Source organism: Tenrec ecaudatus, chromosome 3, assembly GCF_050624435.1.
Source record: "Tenrec ecaudatus isolate mTenEca1 chromosome 3, mTenEca1.hap1, whole genome shotgun sequence".
Taxonomy (NCBI): domain Eukaryota; kingdom Metazoa; phylum Chordata; class Mammalia; order Afrosoricida; family Tenrecidae; genus Tenrec; species Tenrec ecaudatus.
The window spans coordinates 134,517,252-134,540,646 of NC_134532.1; the positions used below are offsets into that span (position 1 = coordinate 134,517,252).

At 41.4% G+C, this 23,395-nt stretch overlaps 1 pseudogene; it reads left to right on the top strand.

The window, feature by feature from the left end:
• The window catches only part of LOC142442363 (proliferating cell nuclear antigen pseudogene), a 38,821-nt pseudogene extending 37,907 nt beyond the window's left edge, over nucleotides 1-914 (top strand).
• The last annotated feature ends 22,481 nt before the right edge of the window (nucleotides 915-23,395 follow it).

Genomic DNA, 23,395 nt, shown 5'->3' on the forward strand with positions numbered 1-23,395 from the left:
TGAACTGGAGCCAACTGCTCAAGACCTCACCGTAACAGCACAGGTGGCACAATCAAAAAAGCCTGGCATTGGGAAACAACAGACACAGGTGGTCCTTCTTGGTTTCCAACTGCTGGGTCCCACTCTGATCCTTGCGAGGTCTCACCCAGCCAGACGTCCATATTTCTACCTGTCTGTAGCCCTGCCTTTGTGACTTTGCCACCATTTTTGAGGCACACACAGTCCAGGGTTCCATCTTGAAAAAGTACTGGCGGCTCCCAAGGACCTCAGAGATGACGAGCCTGCTGGGACATCAGCTTGAGAGACATGAGCAGAAAGAGCATGGACTCATCCCCCATCTCCCTGGGGCAGGTACCATGCTCCAAGTCTCCATACAGATACCTACTGCTGCTACAGCAACTTCACCAGGGGGTGAATCTCCCCAGTGTTTCTAAAATGCGAAGTGCGCTGACAATGACGACATCATCACACTAAGGGCAGAAGATGACACAGACACCTTGGCACGAGTCCTTAAAGCACCAAACCAAGATAAAGTTGCCATCTGTGAAATGAAGTTAACCGGTTTAGAGGTTGAACAACTTGGCATTCCAGAATCTGAGTATATTGCTGTGTGGTAAAGGTGCCTTCTGGTGAATTTGCCCATAGTTTCTGAGATCTCAGCCATATTGGAGATGCTGTGGTCGTGTCCTGTCTAAACGATGGAGTGAAGTTTTCTGCAAGTGGGGAAGTTGGAAATGAAAACGTTGATTTGTCACCAACAAATATTGCTGATAAAGAGGAGTCTGTTATCAGAGGCATGACTGAGCCAGTTCAGCTAACTTATGCACTTGAACTTCTTTACCAAAGCCACTCCTCTCTCTCTGACAGCAACACCCAGTAGGGTTGCACATGAATTCTTTGTCGTAGAATATTAAATTTTGGCTCTGGGAGTCTGATAGTACTATTGGGCACCCAAGATTAAGGAATGACAGCACACTTATACACTTACAAAATCCAAAACCCAAGAAAATAGAACAGCTTTAAGATGCCAGCATGTACTTAAGTCTTTCTGCCACCAATTCAGTACCACTGAGCACAAATGTCGATGATGTATTCTGTAAACAATCTATTTTTCACCACTCTTTAAAAAATAAGCATGCAAAGTCAAATCTGTTAACCTAGAAATATTACGTGCTGCGATGCCTAGAAGTACTCCTGCCCTGTTTATAACAAAGGGATTTAAGAAAATGCTTTCAATTTAAAGGATGTGATCTGATTTTCAAATGTCATAAAAAACAACAACAAAGCAATAGACACAGACAAATGTATTATAAATGAGAGTACATAAGTAAATCCACACATTGACTGATTTTTTTTTTAATACAAGGGTGCGAAGTTCATTTGATGGGAGAAAAGAATATCTCCAATAAGTGGCACTGGGAAAATTGGATTTCCACATGCTGAAAAATGAAACAAATTCTTTATTTTACACCATACATAAAAACAAATTTTAAATGATTGAAGTGCTTAAATGTGAAAAAATAAAATTATAAAATTCTTAGAAGTACAAGCAGGGGTGAAACTGCCAGGTCGCACAATGGAAGGCCTAGCCTAAAAATAAAGGCACAGGCAGGTCCTTGTAAAAAATTTTACACTTTCTTCCTTAAAGAACTTTACCTGAAAAAGTGAAAAGCCAAGTTACTGAATGGAGGACCATCTTCAGAAACTCTGTAACTGATTAGAATCTAATAACCAAAAAAGATATATAAAACCCCAAACAACTTAGCAACAAAAATTATAAACAAGCCAATCATAAAGTGGGCAAAGGACATGGATAGACATTTCACCAACAAGGGCATTCAAATGGCCAACAAACACATGAAAATAGTTATCCCTAGCTATCAGAGTGAAGCAACTCTTTTGCAAGTCACAATGAAATATCATTTCCTTCCTACATGGATGGCTAAAGGAGCCCTGGTGGTGCAGTGGGTTAAACGTTGGGCTGGTAACTGCAGGGCTGGTGGTTCAAACCCAACAGGCTCTCCTCCGTAGAGAGAAGAGCTTACCTGCTCTCATCAACATGCATAGTCATCGAACCCCCAAGGTCCAAGGAGCAGGTCTGCTCTGTCTTACTGGGTCTCTATGAGTTGATAGAAATACGTTTTTAAAAAACAAACGCATAGAAACAGAAGCCAAAAAAATAACAAATATTGGTATGTGGAAATTATTAACATTAGCTAAAAAGTAAGGAGCCACCTAGAAACCCATTAACAGATGACTAGATAAAATGTGATGCATACGTACAAAGGAATACAACAAAACCTGTAGACAAAACGAAGTCTTCATACATGGTATAACACGGATAGAACGCGAAGATCTCATACTGAGGAAAATAAACTAATCACAAACACACGAATATTGTACAGCCTCACTTACATAAAAGGCCGGGAAAAGGTACAAGTGTATTAGAGGTTAAAAGTTCATTTGGGGTTACCAGGGATGGGAAGAAGGGTGGTGAACGGTGATAGAGAAACCCTACTGAGGAAGGGCAGAGTTGCACAACTATTATTAATTGCCTTTACTCAATTATATACCTATAAAAAATGGTACTGAACTATAGTTATGTGATAGAGATATTTATAGCAATGACAAAAATTTTAAAAGTGTAACTACCAAAGTTGCTAATCTGATTCCTTGGCTTGGGGAGTTAGGGTCAAGGTTCCAAGTACAACCCAGTTAATTGACCTAATAACATGCAGTGTTGTTGTTTTTTTCTCATCCATTTTATTGGCATACAATTAACAAACCCTTCGAACAATTCAATAGATAATTGCATCAAGGGTAGTTGTACAATTGTCACCACAATCAGTCTTAGTACAGTTGCTTCATTCTTATAACTCATCATTATTAGCTCCCTACTTTCCCCAGCCTCCCTGTCATCCTTACAAGGACTCAGTACTCTGTTCTACCTCGTAGTGCATAGCGCCTGGGACCTGGAAAGCTTGCAAGGATCCCTGAAGGCACCACAGCTGATCTCTATTCACCTGAAGCACCGCGAAGAGGAAGAGAATAGAGAATGCGTGGCAGACTGCCGCTGTCAACAGCCGCTTTTTGCCATTAGACTAGGACTGGGTGGTGCTTTCCTGCCTCTACTGGACAGTTTGGATCAAAGATTGCACGGAAGAATCTTCGTTCCAAAGGAGAAACCAAAATTTCACGTTCCCATGGATGCTAGGCTTTCTAGAGCTATGGAGGATGGATGGACCCTAGAAACTATCGCCCTTAGATAATTTTATATTTAAACTAAAAACATCACTAGAAATCATCTTAACATTGAACAATATACCCCAAACAAAGCAATTTGCAGATATCGAGTTGACATGGCCTCTGAGATGATGAGCAATGTCTGGGGAGCGGTTGTGGTTGTACAGCATTGTGAGTATAAGCCACGCCACTGAGAGGCACATTAAAAGGATTCAAATAACAAATATTGCTCAAACATTGAAAAATAACCCAACAAAAGCCTTTAGAGAGACCATAGGACTTGAGACTTCATAGCCAAGGTCCTCTGAGCACTCACTGTAGCCTTTAGAGACCTACAGAAGCGTCAAAGAGCCAAATGGGCAGGTGAGCAGCACGCCAGAGACTTCCTCCCTGGTTTTGTGTCCCTAGCCTTGATTTCCCCAACCACACAACAGACTCACATCCTGTCGTCCCACTTACCAGCCCAGCCCTCAGAAGCAAGCTTCACTGTGCTCTATAGCTTGAGTTCCCTTGATTCAGCCACACTCCTTGCCAGCATAGCCCCTTTCTAGACTCGAGGTTCTGAATCCCCAAAGTTTACTCACAATTACCATTTGGAATTTCTTCTCTGGAAACACTGGCCTTGCATTTGAAACTGTCTAGGATCAGACAACGTTTCATCCTGTAACACATAAGATCACAATGTGAACGCACTCGACAACGCCTGACCAACAGCAATAACTTTATATTTTCATGTTGTACCCATTGTTGCTGAAGGCAGTTCTGAAGTGTGAATGAACTTACTGTACTTTTTCTTGCCAAATGATTTTTTTTCCCCAGCAGTTCTGGCAGAAAACAATGCAACGTTATTTTGCATATCAGCACTAATGTAGGTAAGTTGCTTGATCTCATTATATTTCCGTTTTATTGTTAGGTAGCTTAGCCTAGGGATTGGGAAGTCCATTGACGCATGCCCAGGAGAGCCAGCAAAGGACAAAGCTGGATTTTCCAGCCGGTGGGCGTGGATGGGCGTTCAACCTGGAGCAGCCCACCTGGGCCAGGTGATAGCAATTCAGCCAATGGGATCAACCTGGGGTCCTTCACCAAGCCTCACCTGGGAATCCTTGAAAAGGCAGGAACCAGGAGGGAGACGGGGGCTTGGCTTGGCTGGTCTTGTCTGGTCGTCTTCGTGGGAGGAAACTTGGGAGAGAGATCCTTGCGTGACCCTGAGCAGTCTCTGCCAGGCCGCAAGGTCAAAAGGAATCCTATAGGTGCCGCGTAAAACCTGAAGCTTCTTTTAACTCTCATTAAATTCACTTGGATCACAAGCCCGGCTTTAGCGTGAATTCGTTCTCGTGTGGAGCCAAGGACTGAGGTTGGAATGAAGCCAGGAGAGAGAGACCTTACATTATCACCTATGAAGTAGAGTCAACATAAGGACATTGTGAAGATTAAATGAGTTTTAAAAAATGACTACTCACGCTTGGGAAACTGTGTAGCTAGCAGCAAGGGCTCTAGAAATATTAACTGTTATTATCAGCATTGGATAAAAATTGAGATTATTCTGTGTGTTCTAAAAAAACATCATTTTATCTTACCTTGATTCACCTCTGTGACACAGATATTATCACCCATAACAGGAGTTAGGGAATTTAGGCACCCAGAGGTCAAATACCCAGGAGCCCTGGTGTCACATGGTTAAGTGTTCAGCTGTTAACCTATTGGTTTGTGGTTCCAACCCACCAGCAGCTCCACTGGCGAAAGGTCTAGCAATCTGCTCTCAGAGATTACAACCAAATAAGTTCTACTCTTTCACCATGAGTCAGGCCCCATTTGACAAAAGCACAACCTCCTTGAGACATAGGTAAGATTAATATTGGATTTACCCAATAAGCAAGGCAACCCACAGGCTTAGCTGTGTTTGCTTACTAATCTGCAGAGAATCATTTTTCAATTTTTCACCCCATCAAAGATTGTGATGCTCACTACTATTGGCCTTGGTCTCTGACACAATCCCACAACACTTTCCTACAGAAGCAAAGTCTCCTTTCAAATTTACAATCCCTGACAGGGGAGGGTAGCCAGCAAGCATAGTCAACGTGGCCCCTCCCTGGATGCAGTTCTGGGTGAGGCTATAAGCATTTAGTTTGTTGATATCATCTAATAGAATATTTAATGTGATGTCGAGATGTAAAAAAAAATAAAGGCATTGCACAAGGAATCACAAAGTGTTATTTGACCTTCTTTATCTTTCTGACCTTGGTTACACTCAGACTCTTATCTCTCCAGGCAATAAAATGTTTATAGAGTCAATAGTGTGTCAGAGGAAGGAGGGGAGTTCACTGAGTTGTAAAACATGGTCTCCACCTGCTAATTTCCATGAATGATTTTACAAAGTTGTCAGTTTTTCATATCTGGAATTTTGACGTTAGCTCTGCCTTCTTTGCCTTTCATTCTCCACGAGTCCCCAGATACCACAACATTTTCCTTTCCAAGGTTTCTCCCACCGTCCGTTCCTCACACACATTCTTGCCACCAGCCCATGAATTCAGTCTTTATTTCCCAGTCGTCTTTGTCCTTTGAACAGATTGATCTTTCTAAAACCCCACTTTTAAGAATGTAAATTCTGTAGAAGTTGCTGAATGGAAGACTGTTTTGTTGTGTATATTTTTGACACAACCTAAAAAATAATAATTACACAAATAACAAGGAGTATAAGGTAGAAGAAAACATTCTAAAAATGATTCTGGTAATGATTGTACAACTCTTCTTGATACGATTGAACTATTAAATTGTTTGATAAGTGGATGAAGTGCCAATAAACTATTTAAAAAATATATGTCATGACTTTGCACTAAGCTTTCTTGTTGTTTTTCTTTTTTTCGTTTTTGCACTAAACTTTCAATGGCATTCATGATCTCCACAATCCAGACCTAGAAAATTCTGTCATACACTCTATTACAATGTTACAGGCAACACAATATTTGAGATGTTCCTTAAGGAATAGTTTCTATGCTCAAACAAATGCGTATTTTGTAATTATGAAACCGACTTATTTCAATATACGATTTCCACGCTTTTCTCTCCCGCCCCCAGCACCTTTTTAATTTGAAAGACAAAACAACCCTTCTGTAGCCCATCTATTTTTAAACCTTTTATTGTGAATTGACAGGAGGTTACATTCCAGATCATCAATTTTGTATTCAACAACTTGAAATAATTAGCAAATATCCCCATGGCTTGTCCGATCTCCACTTTGATTTTCCATCTGTCTACCCTGTTGCTTCTCACACAACAGCCCCACAGTGCCCTCTGTAACCATCAAAGACTTTTCTTTTGGCATGAAAACCTTTGTCTTGGGTTTTCCTTTATAATAGTGGTCTCATAGAATATTTGTCCTTTTGTGATTGACTAACTTCACTCCGCATAACATTCTCCAAGACTACCCATGTCATGAGGTATTTCACAGTTCCATTGTCATCCCTTAGTCATTCAAAAGAACAAACAAATCTGTCCTGGAAGAAATACAACCAGAATCTACCTTAGAAGAAAGGATGGCAAGGTTTTGCCTTGAGTGTTTTGAGCATGTTATCAGGAAAGACTAGTCCCTGGAAAAGGACACTGTGATTGGTAACAGAAGAGGAGTGAAAAAAGAGCAAGACCATTGATGAGACAGATGGATTGATGCAACCATGAACAATTGTGAGGATGGCGCAGGACCAGGGGAGTTTTGCTCTGTTGTACTTAGGGTCATTCTGGTGTAGGCATCATGCGCAACTGACTTGGTGGCACTTAACAACAGCACAATTCCATTGTGTGTATGTGCCAAAATTGACTTATCCTTTCTTCCACTAATTTAGGTTGTTCCCATCTTCTTGCGATTGTGAACTGTGATGAATGCGGGTAGGCGTACCCCTATCCATGCGTCAGCTCTTACTTCTTTACTATAGACCCAGCAAAAGGATTTCTGGGGCATATAGTACTTCTATTCTCAGTTGTTTGAGGACATTCCATATGGCTTTCTATCATGAATGCACATTTTTACAGTCCTGCCAGCAGTGTATGAGGGTTTCAATCTCTCCTCACCTCCTCTAGCATTAAATACTTTGTGTGTCCTATAGCTTTGCTATCAATGCAAGATGGTATCTCATCATAGTTTTGTTTGGTTTTTTTTCAGAGAAAAGATGGTCTATTCTTTGCACACAGCGTTATCAGGGTTATTAGCCTCTCAGCTAGCTAGCTAGCTATCAAGATATGCATCACGCTAGCCACCCACTCAGTTCTGTTAGCTGATTCTACTGTCGGCACTCCCTGGCACCAGGCTATCTGCCATTGGCCTGTTCATGGACCGCTTCACCACCATCTAGCCCAGCTCATAGGCAGTAAAGCAGCCAGCTTGTTCTGTCTTGAAGCTTTTCCAACCCTGCAATGCAAGCTCTCGCAATTAGTAAAGGCTTTCTCAGCCACTGGCTCTGCCTCCAGGCCTCTCAGATTCGGGTTCCAGTCCCGTCATGAGTATTATAGCCTTTGACCTATATCACAGGAGTCACAAGCTCTCTGCTCCAGGCTCTTCCTCTCTAAAAGCCTCTGGGAAGCGGGATGCTTTAAGCTCCAAAAATCACCTTGCCAACTTCAAGGTATGATCCTCCCAGCAGAACACTAACCAACAAAGACTCTTGGGAGACCGCAAGTTGCCCAATCCTATTGAGTGGTTGTTCACACTCTCTTTTTGACTAGGAAGCCAGAGTCAGAGAGGTCAGGCGACTGTCTGGAAGAGGTCTGGAAGAGCTCATAATGAAGATGGAGTATGATGACCAATGGCTTTGGGGATATTGAGATTCCTTTTGTTTTAAAACTGAGTAGTAGAGATGTCATTGTTTTCATTTTGTAAATATCCCTCAATGTGTTTATTTGGATTTTCTATTCTTTTCTGATATGTACATTATAAGTCAATAAAAAGTTTGCTTTACAAAAGACCTTTTTTTATGGCAAATCACAACATTAAACCTTGCAGCCTACTTTGGAGGGACAAATGTTATACAACTTTCTGGCCCTGCTGGCTAAACATCCGTGCCTAATGATACATTTTAAACCACTTATATTTTATTTTCTTGTGTTGTGGTGGCTTAAATATTGCTGCGGTGCTGGAAACTGTACACCAGCATTTCAAAACCCAGCAGTGTCATTCCCGGGGATAGGTTTCAGCAGAACTTCAAGCCTAAGACGGACTAGGAAGAAGAACCTGCTTTCTATGACTCCAAAAGGAACTGGCCAGTGAAGACTTCGTGAACAGCTGCAGAAACTGTCTGTTTTAATGCTGGAATATGAACTTCTGAGGTTACGAGCCACTCAGAATGTGATTGAGAGGAGCCATTCCTCGAAGCAGAATCGATCTAAATAATGTAGGTAGAATAATCTTCACTGGCTTGTGTGGTATGACTCAAAATGAGAAAAGTACAGTTGTAAATATCCATCAGCATTAGCAAAGTGTAAGGTATGATGAATGAGTCAAGGAAAATGAGAAATTATTGAAAATGAAAGTAAATTCTTAAAGATAGCTATCCTAGAGAATACTATTATTATCCTTTGCTGTCCAGTACATAAGAGCCCTGGTGGCATAGTGGATATGAATTGGGCTACTAACTGCAACTTCAGTAGTTAAAAAATAGCAAGCACTCCATGAAAGAATGACAGCACATTCTATTCTTGTAAAGGGCTACAGTCTTGGAAACTCACAAGGGCAGTTCTAGCCTGTCCTATATAGTTGTTATAAGTCAGTATTGACTCAGTGGCATTGAGTTTGAATTTTAGTTTGGTGCAATAAATGCTGACTCATAGTGACCCTATAGGATAGGGGAAAATGTTCTTCATGCTTTCCAAGACTAGAAATCTTTATAGGTGTTTAAATGTGCATCTTTCTCATTTGGAGAAGCTGATGGATATGGACCACCAACCTTCTGTTTAACTATCCAGTTTTCAATCCACTATGCTAATAGGGATTGTTATAAGCTTTCCTGAGCTAAAATGAACTGGTATTAACCATCTTAAAATTTTGTGGTTTAAGATGCTGATGATGACAAATGAGGAACAGTGTCATATTAATTGGTTAAAAGAACATTTCAAGACCTGTCCTGTTTTCAGTAATAGGTTAATTGTCAAATGCCTACAAGGAAGAACAATTAATATGACTTACGAACCAACTATTAATGCCAATAAAGGAGAAATTCAAGATGTTTATCAACTTCTAAAGTTGAAACTGGTCAAACATGCAATCAAGATACATTAATAATTTCTAGTGACTGGAATGTGAAAATAAAGGATCAATATTTGGACAATGATCTTGGTTACAGTAACAATTCCAGCAATGGAATGATAGAATTTTGCAAGACCAATGACCTTCATCAGAAATATCTTTTTCAGCAACATAAAAACAAACCAAAAAACACAAATCAAACACACAAACACAAAATAACAAGCGAACCCTGTCAGATGGAATACATGAGAACCAAATTGACCAAGCTAAATATCAAAGGTCAGAACAAGGTCAAGGGCTGACTGTAAAAAAGATAACCAATTACTCATTTTCAAGTTCAAGTTGAAGCTGACGAAAATGAAAACAAGTCAGGATCCAACTTTGTGTATCGCCCATCTAAATGTATAGACCATCTCAAGAATAGATTTGATATGCTAATGGTTGAAAGCCAGATGAGTTAGAAGATGACTTCAAGGATATCAAACACAAAGAAAGCAAAAGACCATAGAAAAGACAAGAAAAAAAAAGGAAAAGGCCACAATGGGTGTCAAAATATTTTCTGAAACTTGTTCTTGAATGTAGAAAAACGAAAGCAATGGTAAGATGTGGTAAAGTAAAAAAAGATGATTTCAAAGGGTGACTTGGGAAGACAAGGTAAAGTGTTATAATAGGACATGCAAAGAGTTACAGCTAGAAAACCCCAAAGGAAGATAGAACTCAGTATTTTTCAAGCTGAAAGAACTAAAGAAAAGAAATCAAGTCTTGAGCAAAAATATTAAGGACTGTATGGGCAGAATATTAAATGACATTTAAAAAAGAAGTTGGGATACACAAAATCACTGTGCCAATATTGGTGGGGTTTTTTTCTTATTATTTTCTTTCACCTTATGTCTACCTATATAAGATAGGTGGGACAGAAATCCCGAGAAGAAGACAAAAGTGGGACTGGTGGCCCTGCGCAGACATGGGAAATGATGGGGTGAGGAGAGGGAGCAGGGAGACAAAAACTCAGGGATGAGGGAACAACAAGAGATCTAAAAATGATGGTGAAGAGGCTTGGTGGGGTTTAATCAAGTGCAATATATCCAAGAGGAATAAATGAGAGCCAAGTGGAGGGTGAGCATGATAGTGGGACAGGAAGAAGGTGAAAGGAAATAAATGAAAGAAGTAGCAAGTAAAAGCTATTTATAGGGGTATAGCTATAGGCATGTATACATGTAAATGTATTAATTTATAATGAAAGGGATAGAGGCCAACTAGAGCAGAGTCAAAAGAACAACCCCTCCAATAGCAAAATAAAACTAATAATAAAAATCAGGGAAAGGTTAAATGAGTGGGAAAACAAGAGAACAATGCAAAATATCAATGCAGCAAAAAAAGCTGGTTCTTTGAAAGTATCAGCAGAATAGACAGATTACTGACAAGCCAAAGCAAGGGGAAAAAGGAGCAATTAATAGCAAGGATGAGGGCTGAAGCTGGCAAAATCACTACAGACCCCAACAGGATTAAAAGGATAATCACAAAGTACTATGAAAATCTGTATTCCAATGAATTCAACAATGTGGGAGATGTGGAAAAACACTTGGAAAAAATAATCACTCCCTAGATTATCCCAGATAGAGGTAAAGAACCCCAACAGACCCATAGCAAAAGAAGTACGTAGGGTTATCAAGGAATTACTAATGAAAAAAGCTCCCAGACCAGACGGCTTCACAGGAGAGTTCTACCAAGCATTCAGGGAATTGCTGACACTGATCCCCCACAAATTATTCCAGAGCATAGAAAAAGATGGTAAACTCCCAGACTCATTCTATGAAACCAGTATAACTTTGATACCCAAACAGGGCAAGGATTCCATGAGAATATAGAACTACAGACCAATATCTCTAATGAACATAGATTTAACAAGCCTTAACAAAATATTGGCCAATAGAATATAAATATATATAAAACATATTATTGAGCATGATCAGGTGGGATTAATTCCAGGGATGCAGGGATGGTTTAACATCTGAAAATCCATAAACATTATTGCCACATTGATAACAAAAAGGATAAGAATCACATGATAGTTTTGACACACACAGAAAATGCATTTGATAATAATCAACACGTATTCCTAATTAAGACACCCAAGAAGATAGGAATGAAAGGAAAAATCCTCAAGTTAATAGAAGCTACTCCCTTAAACCCACTCCCTTTCTCTGAGCGACAGTGTGGTACAGTCCTGATACCAGGGTACCCACAAGTACATTATAAAAAGGGAAAAACTTTAAAATAAACAAACAAAAACACTCCCAATTCCAGGCTGTGGTCCTTTGTGTGATTTTGAATGCAAGGTACCAGGACTCTGTCCTTTAGCATAACATTAACATAACACCTCAAAGCTCCAGAGCACAGCCTAGGATTTTAACATAATAAAATGGGAAAAGGGAACAGGTTCTGATAGCTATAGCCCATGCCCCAAAACATGCTTACTAGTCCTGAGCCTTTAAAAGGCTGCATATTGCAGCCGCACAGTCCAGACCAGGCTCACAGCCGCGTTGCTGTCCCACTCCGGCCCAGCAAGTGGCAAACCTACAGTTGCCTGCTTTAGCCCAGACTCCAAGACACGCCCCCCCGCCAACACCAGTGGCCATTGAGTTTCCTCAGCACCTTGGCTACATAGCAGTCAGATCAACCACCGTAGTATGTCACAGGTAGTCCTGCAAAACACTCTTACAAGTCACACAAAGAAAGAGCTCAGAAGCTACCTAAGAAGAGACAATAGCCAACCATCATAGTTAATGGAGAAAAGACTAAACCAGTCTCACTTGAATGGCCCCCTTGTCGTCCCTTCTATTCAGCATCTTACTGGAAGTCCTAGCTAACAACATGAGGCAGCAGATGGACGTTTAAGGTATCTGGTTGGGAGAAGCGGAGGTGAAACTATCACTGTTTGTGGATGACAAAACTCTATACATTGAAAATCTCAAAAGCTCTACAATAGGAGCACTGGCAATGATGGAGGAAAGTGGGGGAGAGGCAGAATAAAAGATCAATAAACAGAAGTCTATTGGTTTCCTATATATATCAGACAAGACCATAGAAGAGGAGATCAAGAAGGTAGAAACCCATCACAATAATCAAGAACAAATTGAAACATCTATGGATATATTTAACAGCAACAACAAAACCCCAGAGGACTTACAGAAGGAGACCACAGGACTCTAGTACAGGAAACCAAAAGCAACTTTCACAAATGGAAGAATATCTCATGCTCGTGGATTGGAAGACTCAATATGGTAAAGATGTCAATCTTACTCAAGGCACTATATAAGTTTAATGCTATCCTCATTCAAATACCAACAACCTTCTTCAAAGAATTGGAAAAACTGAAGACCAATTTCACATGGAAAGGGAAGAAGTCCCGAAATAGCAGAGAACTTCTCGAGATGAAGGACAAAGTTCGAGGGCTCACTTTATCTTTAACATGTGTTTCACAGCCACAGTGGTCCAAACAGAGTGGTACTGGAATAATGACAAATACTCAGACCAATGGAAAAGAACTGAAAACCCAGAAATAAAACCATCAGCAGATAAACAAGTGATCTTTGACAAGGGTCCCAAAAACATCAAGTAGGAGGTGGATGCCCTCTTTGACAAGTAGTGCTAGGAACAATGGATATCCACTTGTAGAAAAATGAAACAAGATCCTTATCTTACTCCATGCACAAGAACAAATGAAAATTGGATCACAGACCTAGAAGTAAAATCCCAAACTATCAGGAACATCAACCAAGGAATTGGGACAAACCTAAGAACTTAGGCTCAGGGAATACATAGGCTAACTGAAATAAGGAAGGGTATACACACAGGTCAACCTGAAATTGAAAAGTGGAATATACTAAGGATAAAACATCTGTATGCATCAAAAGACTTCATGAGAGTAGCAAGAGAACCCACAGACGGACAGGATTTTTAGCAATGACACAACAAAGGGCTTATTACTAAAATCTACAATACTCTCCTAGCCTGCAAAAAGAGGAAAACAGTTAACACTCTGATGAATTGGGCAAAAGACCGGAACACAAGTTTCACTAGGAAGGAGACCCGAATGGCCAATAAATATATGAGAACATGCTCCCGATCATTAGCCATCAGAGAAACTCAAATTAAAACAACCATGAGATACCTCCTTACACTCTTGAGGATAACCCAAATTAGAAAATCAGAGAGCAACTAATGTTGGAAGGGATGCGATGAGATAGGAATTGTCCTTCACTGTTGTGTAGATAAGTACAGCCTCTGTGGAAAGTGATCTGATGATATCTAAACAAATGGAAATTGAGCTACCTTATGACCCAGCTATCACTCTACTGGGCATACACCCAGAAGAGGTAAGAAATAGACCACGACCAGTCATCTGTGTTCCAAAGTTTATTGCGATGCAATTCAGAATTACAGAAAACTGGAAACAACCAACATTTCCACCGCTAGACAGGTGGATTAGAAATCTCTGACACATACATACAATGGAGTACTATGCAGCACTCAAAAGCTCTAATGATCGCATGAAGCTAATCTTCTCACGGGAAGAGCTGGAGGAATTTATGCTAAGTAAATCAACCAATCATAAAAGACAAGTACAACATGAGTTCACTGAGGATAATCAGCACAGTAGGTATAGAAGGAAAGCCTCTCACATTGTATGGGTTGAGGTACAGGAAGTAGTGTGGGGGACAGGTCAAACCTAAGGATGTACTTGTCATTCCAACATAAAGAAGGGGAAAAGGGGAAGGGGGAGGGAGAAAAAGAGATAAAGGGGAAGGGCAGATGATGACACTGGAAGTAGAACACTAAGCCATCCAGGCAGAGAATATTGGTTATGATTCCACAGAATGGGGAGTGTGCATGCAGACCCCACCACGGGGCATCAAACCTTGAGGCCAATGTAACCACGTGGAGCAACACAAGAACCGAGTGGGCTACAGGGTCAGCCCCAATCAGAGCCAAACTGATCTCCCCTAGAAGCATGTGCTACAGAAGACAGCACTAAATCTACAGGTTGAAAAGAGGGGCACTTCCTGTTTGCTTCTTCCCAGTAAGTGAGGCAAGCAATACTTCCACAAACATCTAGCCATCTAAAATGGAGAGATGACTCATTCTACTTATAGAAATGAGCTAGATTTTAGAAGTGTTGGTTGGGTTTTCTGCTGCTCTTCAAGATTTCAGAGTGTCTTTAAACTGAAATCCCCAAATGTTCTCAGGGTGAAGAACCTGAGGTCAGATGCTTACTTAGGAAAGTGCTGTTCACTCAGTAAACCCCAAACAAAGGATAATGCTGGCCAATACCTTGCCTTTCTGACATTTCCTTGGGAATCTGCAAGAGACTTCCCTTTCCCCTTCCCCCGTTAATACCATTTAAAGTGTGTATTAAAAAACTACAGAATACTAAATTTAAAAGTTTGACCAACTCCCCCCCCCCAAAAAAAAAAAAAAAGAAAAGAGGGGCCAGCATGCCACATCCACACAGAAGCAAACCAAGAAGGAAAAAGAGACAGTGAGGTTCTAGACCCCAACCTCTGAGGATGACATTGAACTGCTATGGCACAGAGAGGACTGTAGGGCTGACAACAGCTGGAGACATGACGTCCCCTCTCTGGAGCACACCGGGGCAGAGGACAATACTGGGGACATGAGTTCAGTCTGAATCCCCCACAGTGGGGCGAACCAAGAAGGGATCATAACACATTAGCAACAGGAGCAAAGCAAAGTCTCAAAGTCCCTGAGGAGCCTGAGAAATAGACTTCAGGCTAGTGGGAGCAGTTCCCAAGTCCCCCCACGACTAGTGGTGAGATGGTCATAAAGGTCAGTGGACAGACCTGGAATTATCTGTGCTTGTCAGGTTTGTTTGTTTTTTTATTTTGCTGACAGCATACTTGGCAAAGCATAGTTTCTACATTTACAATTTAATGATACTAATTACATTCTTGCAGCTGTACAACCATGTGTCCTCTCTCTCATTAACAAACTCATTACTCCATAAAATTTCTATCTAATCTTTCAGGTATATTTTGTAAATTTAATTCCCCATAGACTGGTGTTCAAATTGCATAATACTTGGGCAGACAGGCTTCTTTAAGATGACTTCAGGGTATATTTTTGAGTGAAGAAGAAAGATTTTAATATCATTCCAGGAAACTGTGTATACCTCTTTGATACAAAACCAGAATTGAACAAATGGTAGTTTTACCAATACATTTTTTATACCACTCAATTAAAACCAGTTGGATTCCTTCACTTATAATGGATTTTAATAATATTTGGGAGATGTTGGTTCACCAAGATATGCAATATGCATTACTTCTAAATGTTGGCACATCACATTTTTCAAAAAGTTCACGTGTGGGGAAACAGATCTATGCACATATATTTAGAGGTTTAGTATTAAGGCAGCAGATGGACATTGGGCCTCCACTCAAGCACTTACTCAATGCAAGAACACTTTGTTCTAATAAATTGGCATTCCAGGATGCACACCTTCCCGACACGATTGCTGAAGAAAAAAGCGTGTGCATAAGCAAATGTGGTGAAGAAAGCTGACAATGCCCGGCTACCAAAAGATATAGCACCTGGGTTCTTAAAGCCTTGAAGATGAACAAGAGGCCATCTAGCTGAGAAGCATCAAAGCCCACATGGAAGAAGCAAACGAGCCTGTCTGACCACAAGATGCAGAAGGGACCAGTTGTCAGACATCAAAGAGCTAAAAACCCTATCAGTGGGTGCTCACCTCCCTGATATGATCAATGAAGCCAAACGTGTGCATAAGCAAATGTGGTGAAGAAAGCAGATGGTGCCCAGCTATCAAAAGATATAGCATCTGGAGTCTTAAAGGCTCAAAGATAAACAAGTGGCCATGTAGCTCAGAAGCAACAAAGCCCACATGGAAGAAACACACCAGCCTGTGTGACTGTGAGCTGTCGAAGGGATCAGGTATCAAGCATCAAGGAACAAAAAATCATATCATTGAAAATGTGGGTGAGTGCAGAGTGGAGACTCAAAGCCCAATGCTAGCCAACCGGACACCCCTTGCTGAGGGGTGGTGGGGAGGAGATGAACCAGGCAGGGTGCAGGGTAGCAACGATGAAACATATAACTTTCCTCTAGTTCTTAAATACTTCCTCCCCCTCCCCCCACTATCATGATCCCAATTCTACCTTACAAATCTGACTAGACCAGAGGATGTACATAGGTACAGATAGCAACTGGAAACACAGGGAATCCAGGACAGATGACTCCTCCAGAACCAGTGATGAGAGTGGCGATGTCTGGAGGGTGAAGAGAATGTGGGGTAGAAAGGGAGAACTGATTGCAGGAATCTACATATAGCCTCCTCCCTGGGGGAGGGACAGCAGAGAAGAGGGCAGGGGGAGACGTCAGACAGTGTAATATATGACAAAATAATAATAAATATATGAATGATAACGGGTTCACGAGGTGGGGAGAGTGGCAAGGGAGGGGGAAAATGAGCAGCAGATATTAAGGGCTCAAGTAGAAGGCAAATGTTTTGAGAATGATGATGGCAACAAATTTACATATGCTCTTGACACAATGGATGGATGTATGGATTGTGATAAGAATTGTACGAGCCCCCAATAAAATGATTTAAAAAAAGAAAATCCAAAACAGGAATGAAATCTGGATTTTGTTCAGGTTTACTAGATCAAAAAGTGAGGTTACATTGATTACTCAAGACCCAACAGCAGCACACCTGGGAGTAAGACCATTAGCTTCTATCTGGGTTCCAGGATGCTCTCCAGAACATAATGTGCAGTGCGGTTTTTAAAAAGTGTAAATGGTTTTAGTCCGCTAAGGCATGTGATGTACACAATTTCTCAAATGTCAATAAACGCATCCCGACTCATGAAATTCATGAAAGCTGGGGAAAAAAAGTTCACGTGTTAATGTCACCATCTGAAAGTCATCACTAAACTGAAAGGAAGATGGTGGTGTAAAGTGTTCTCCATAATCCTAATTTCCACAAAGTAACTTACATTTTGTCACAGCAATGAACACTGTGGCCATTGTTTGTTTGAAGTAACAGGCAGTTTGAAGACATGTCTGCCAGTGGACTATGTTTAAATAGTCATCACCTGTCTGCTAATCCTTCTTGCAACATAAATGGTCTGTGAATAGGGTGGATAGGCTAACTCACGGCTCAGTCTCACAAGGGCTTTCTGCACTAAACCATAGTATTTGGGTCTGCAGCAAAGCACACTAACTATCCCTCCCAATTTGACACATAGACTACTAAAATGATGTGTACTCTGGGATCAAGATTCAATAAAAAATGATCATTTTTACCTCTGTGATGCATTCTTGAGACTCTAAGTGTTCCTTCTGATTTCCTTGATAACCCAATGGATTTGTAATTTTAAAACTGTTCAATTTCCTTAACTTTATTTAGTTTTTCTTATTTCTTTTGTTATTAACTGGTAGCTTCATTCTATTTTGGTCAGATTAGATGCTTTCAGGTTTCAATATTTTAAAATTATTAAAATTTACTTTGTGTCTGAAAACATTCTACACCAAACACATGAACAGTGAAGTAGCGTGTGCACTGTGCTACTGTTGAGTGGGGTGCTCTATGTCTGTGACGTCCAGATGGTTACTACTTTGCAGCTCTTCTGAGTCTTTATTCCCTTTTAAAATGGTTCCAGCCATCACCAAAAGGTGATGAATGTAATGTCCTTCTCTGTCTCACAATACATTTTCACTTAAAATTTATTGTCATCTATTAGCATTGCCACTCCTGTTCACTTTGTTTTGCTGCTTACTTGTTATGCCAAGTACCTCCACCCCCACTTTATTCTGTTTATGCCCCTGTCCTTGAGGTGTGGCCTGTGTCACATAGATGTGTCATATGTGTAGTCTAGTCTTCCACTGTTTCTTGACTAGAATATTTAATCCATTTATTTTCAACAAATATATTTTTATCCTACTCCTTGCAAAACGAATATGTTAGCGTTTACATGGCAAGGGGGGGATCAAAGTTGCAAACGAAGTTAAGATAGTTAATCAGATGATCTTAAAATAAGGGAGACTATCCTGGTTTAGCCTACTCAGATAATGCAGTTATTTTAAGGTCCTTAAAAGTGGAGGGCTTTTTGTTTTGTAGGAAAGTATCCATGGTGGTGCAGTAGGTTAAGCAGCATCCTCCTAACCAAAAGATTTGGTGGTTTCAAATCAGTAGCTGCTCCTTCAGAGAACAATTTCTGCTCCTGTAAAGATTAATCATCTCAGAAACCATAACGAGTAGTTCTTGAGAAGTGTCTCTGAGTCAGAATCAACTTGATGTCAGTGGGTTAAACATGGAAGAGGGAGACGGAAGAAAGGTATTAGAGGAAGATTTGTATTGATGAAGCAAGCAAGATCAAAGAGGGTCTATACTGTGGACTCTGAAGATGGGGGATTTGATCCAGGAGTCAAGGAACTGCAGAAGGTTTCTAAACTTCAAAACCAGCCCCTGCTGCAGAGTTGATTCAGACAATAGCAGCCCTAAAGGGCAGCATTGACCTGTCCCTTAGGATTTCCAAGGCTGTGATCTGTGTGGAAGCAGACTGTCACATCTTTCTCCCTTGGAGGAACTGGTGGCTCCGACCTTAAAGTTAGCAGCTGAGTATTGAACTGCTGCACCTGCAGGGCTCTTTGAGAGGGGTCAGGAAGGTACTAAGAACTGTAGAAAAGCTGAAGGGAGCTTTTCAGAGAGCCATATGGGATCTTTGTTAGCAAAATGCCTGCTACAGGCCCTGTAATCCTGGTTCTTCCATGAGAAGGCTGTTTTGTTTTGTGTTTGTGTTGGATGATCTTTCTGTGTAAGAAGCCATATCCTTAATTAACGTTAAATCAAATTAAGTCCTTTGCCAGTTGCAAGCTGCTGACCTTGGTCTATCTGGTGCCGATAGACTAGTGAATCACTGACTGGTCCCCCCTCTTCCACCCAACACCATTATTTCTGGAGTGTTCATGGGGGAGGCTCCAGTGCATTCATGAATGAGCCTGCCTGCTCCCTTTACAACAAGGCACTTTCCCTGCTAGTTCACTACTATGTATCCAAGGGCACTCCTTACAAAAGTACATGGTGACATCTTGCACCTGTCAGTGCCAGTTTGCCATCTCCATTGTGAGGGCCAAGGACACTGATTCCACATGCCCTCAAAGCTTTCAGTGAGCAGTGTGCGCTACTATACGCTGCAGAAGACTGAATAAACTGAAAAATAGCCTGAAGACAGTTTGGCAGATCAATTCTATATATGTCATCAGGGATTAAAGCTTTTTCTATTTGTCTGTTCTGTCAACTAAGAAATGAACAGGAAAGCAAAGGTTAATGGGGGACAAGAGGAGGGATGAGACGTGGCTACATGTAGAAAATTTATAAAGTAACCATAAATGATGATGAAACATTAAAGATGGTTACTTTAAACATTAAAGGAATAAAAGTTGTTTTTTTTAAGTATGTAGCACTTGCTATCAAATAATCTATCAAACGTTAACACCTTGAAGTGGTTGTTTTATACAGTATATGTGAGGGTTCAGGGACACAAACACCTTTGAAAAAATTACTGGGAGACTGGATTTGGCACCATCTCCATCATGGCATAGTTGGATGTGTGTTGTATTATGAAGCCCACGGCCAGCAATTCAAATCCACCAGTCTCTCTACTCCCATAAAGATTTGTCACTTGGAAGCTCTGTGCTGTTGGTAGGTGACATCCAGTCAGTCCTGGCTCATAGTGACTCTGTGTACAACAGACTGAAACTCCACTCAAGGGTCCAGGGGCGTCCTGGACATAATTGTTATAAGGTGTGAGCCCATCGTTGTAGCCATTGTCTCAATTCATCTGATGGAGGGCCTTCCTCTTTCTGCTGCCCCTCTACTTTACCAAGCATGATGCCCTTCTCTAGCAGCTCTGTAGGGCCTGGCCATGAGCAGGAATGGACTTAATGGCAGTTCGTTTGAATTTCCGTGGGAAATTTCTCTATAAGTATTAACTACTTTAAAATGGAGATAAATTATTCTTGGCAATTCATTCGAAGAAATAAAATGTGGATTTTTGTAATAATTTGTGTATAATCAAACGATTGGTTAAATTAATGGTGTCACTTAGCATACAACTGAATACCAGGAAGTCAGTAAATATAAAGTCATAGAACAATGTTACATTATGAAAACCTTGCTTTCTATCTTCACTTGAACAGTAGTGTACAAAATAGTAATACTATCAATAACTACCACCTGTAGAGTGCTAGCCAGTGGCAATGACTTTGCTGAATCTTCTATAGGCATTTTCTCCTGTCATCTTTCCAATTACTCTTAGAGATGATTTATCCCGCATATCAAGGAACACCTAGAGTTAGTAATGTCCTGTGGATTTGGGGAATCCAAAATCATGCCCTGTGTATTTGGGGAAAGCTAGAATTCTATCAGTTGGGAATCCACTATATAGCAATAAGTTTTTTGTTTGAAGTCAGAAGTAGTTGGTCTGATTCCAGAAACTTAAGCTGTACACTTTATGTACAACCCCCTCCTCCTTCTTCTTTTTTTTAAAGAAAGGATGTGTGCATAGATAAGACCAGAAGTCAATAATATGTGCTCAGTAGGCTTCTGGAAACTTTAGTTTTTCTTTTTGCTTTATTTGTAGTAAGAAAACACAAGCTTAGTAAAATGGGAGATAAAAAGTGCAGGGCTTGAGAAAAGATGCTGTTCAGTTATTCTTCTCAGGTGAAATAAAAGTAAGGCCAGGGGTTGAAGGTAAGAGGGAAATGATCTGTGAGGCTAATTAAGTCAAATGGCTTGTCATTCTCCTTTTATGATCCTGGGTGACTCCATTGCAAAATGAGGAAGTTTCTGTAACATTCTTCTCTTCTTAAAATTCGATCCCCTGAAAGGTCAAACTTTAAAGGCAAAAAAAAAAAAAAAAGGTTTTACAAATGCTAGCTTCAAGATACAGCTAAGATAATTAAAATGGCAACGTTCTGGACATAAAGAACCCTGCCAGTGCAATGGTTAAAGACGCAGCTGCTAACTGAAAGGTTGGCAGGCTTTGGGGAGAGAGTTGGGGCAGTCAACTTCCATAAAGATCACAGCGCTGGACTCCTCATGGGGCAGTTCTGCTCTGTCCTGTAGGTTTACTGTGAGGTGGAATGAACTCCCTGGCAGCTCTTTAAATGCTTTACACGGCACCATACATCGAGGAACCTCTAGCTTTAATCAGAATTTCTCCAATTAACATAATGGCAGTTATAAGCATCGTGACTCTATGTTAGGGTGATCTAGCATGTAGCAGACACATCAATATGAAAGAACACAAACTTAAAAATTACACTAAAATAAGGCAGAATTTTGGGTTTGTTTGATTTAGTTGGCTTAACCCCTTTGCGGTAAGGATAGGACGCTACAGGTTATTCTATGTCTTTTCTATGTATATCTTATGGACTGGGAACCTGACATCTGATTAATTTGTATGTTATTCACAAATTTCCTTTTTATTTTAAAAGTCATAACAGAAGTAGAAGGGGGGGAGCATCCATAAGTTACCTACTGCCAACAGAACAGCTACGTGGGGCTTCAGAGACTGTAAATGACAGGAGATTGCAGTGATCAGCCCAATGCCTCTAGCGCTCCTTGATCACAGTAATGAAAACAAACAAAGGACCCTGGAACACGGTTGACTGGGACTTACAGCAACCCTCATCTTTCTTCCGCTGAGAGGCTAGAGGATTTGAACTGCTGACCTCGCTGTTAGCAGCCTAACGCATTATGTATGACTACGCCTCCAAAGGCCCTCACAAACCAAGACCAAAACAGAAACCAACCAACCAACCCACCACCAAACAAAAAAACTCCCAACTCACTGCCATCGAGCTGATTCTGACCCACAGCGACCCCACAGGTTAGAGCAGAACTGAACCCTGAGTTTCTGAGACTCATTCTTTACAGGTTCAGAAAGCCTAGTCTTTCTCCCTCCTTGCTCAGACTAAGCAAAAATCAAAGCAAAACAAAACCCAAAGAAAAATAAACTCATTGCTACCCAGTCAATTTCCTATTCATAGGGACCTCAATATAGGGTTTCGGAGGCCTGTCAATCTTGACAGGAGCAGGCAGACAGCCTCATCTTTGCATGCAGGAGTGATTGGTAGGTTTGAATCCCCACCCTATCTGTGCCAGTTTACCAGGGTTCCTGCTCTTAGTAATGTGTCCTTTAAAAAGGCCTTGGGTTTTTCCCCTCCCTCCCACCCTAGAGTTCAGTTCCGGATGGTATTGGCCCTGGGGCCCCGCATGCACGCAGCGGCTTTGGCGGCTGACTACCCAAGAGGCCAGGGTTTGAAACCCAGCCCAGGCAGTGCGCCGAAAACGAGGTAGCAGTTGGCTTCCTTAAAGATTTTTTAAAATAACCAACCAACAAACCCTGCCTTGGAGTCGACCCTGCAGGAAGGGATAGGCCTGCGCCTTGGGCGGTCATGGACTATGGACGGCCTCTGTTTGGAGTATCCGCCTCTACCTTCTTGGGGCAAATTCTCCAGAAACACGCTTCCTTGGTCTCCGATTGGGCAAAGGTGCGGCGATTGGGCAAAGGTGCGGCGTAAAACTAAAGAAGCCCCCAAATCACTGAGCGCTGCCATTCTCAAGCGCCCATAGCTGTCCTGTCGGAAAGAGCCCTTAGGTCAGTTCCGACGGCGCTGGAGGATGCCCAGGCGGCTGGCCTCTGCTGCTGCGGCAAGGTCACGGGGCCAGAGTTCGTGGTCTGTCCCTTGACGACCCGAGGGCCGTGGGAGGGGCGGCGACTGTCTCGCGCCCGTACCCAGGGCGCTTATCGCCGCCCCGCCCGCGACGCCCCGCCTTCCGCCCGCCCCGCGGAGGGAGGGACGGACGGACAG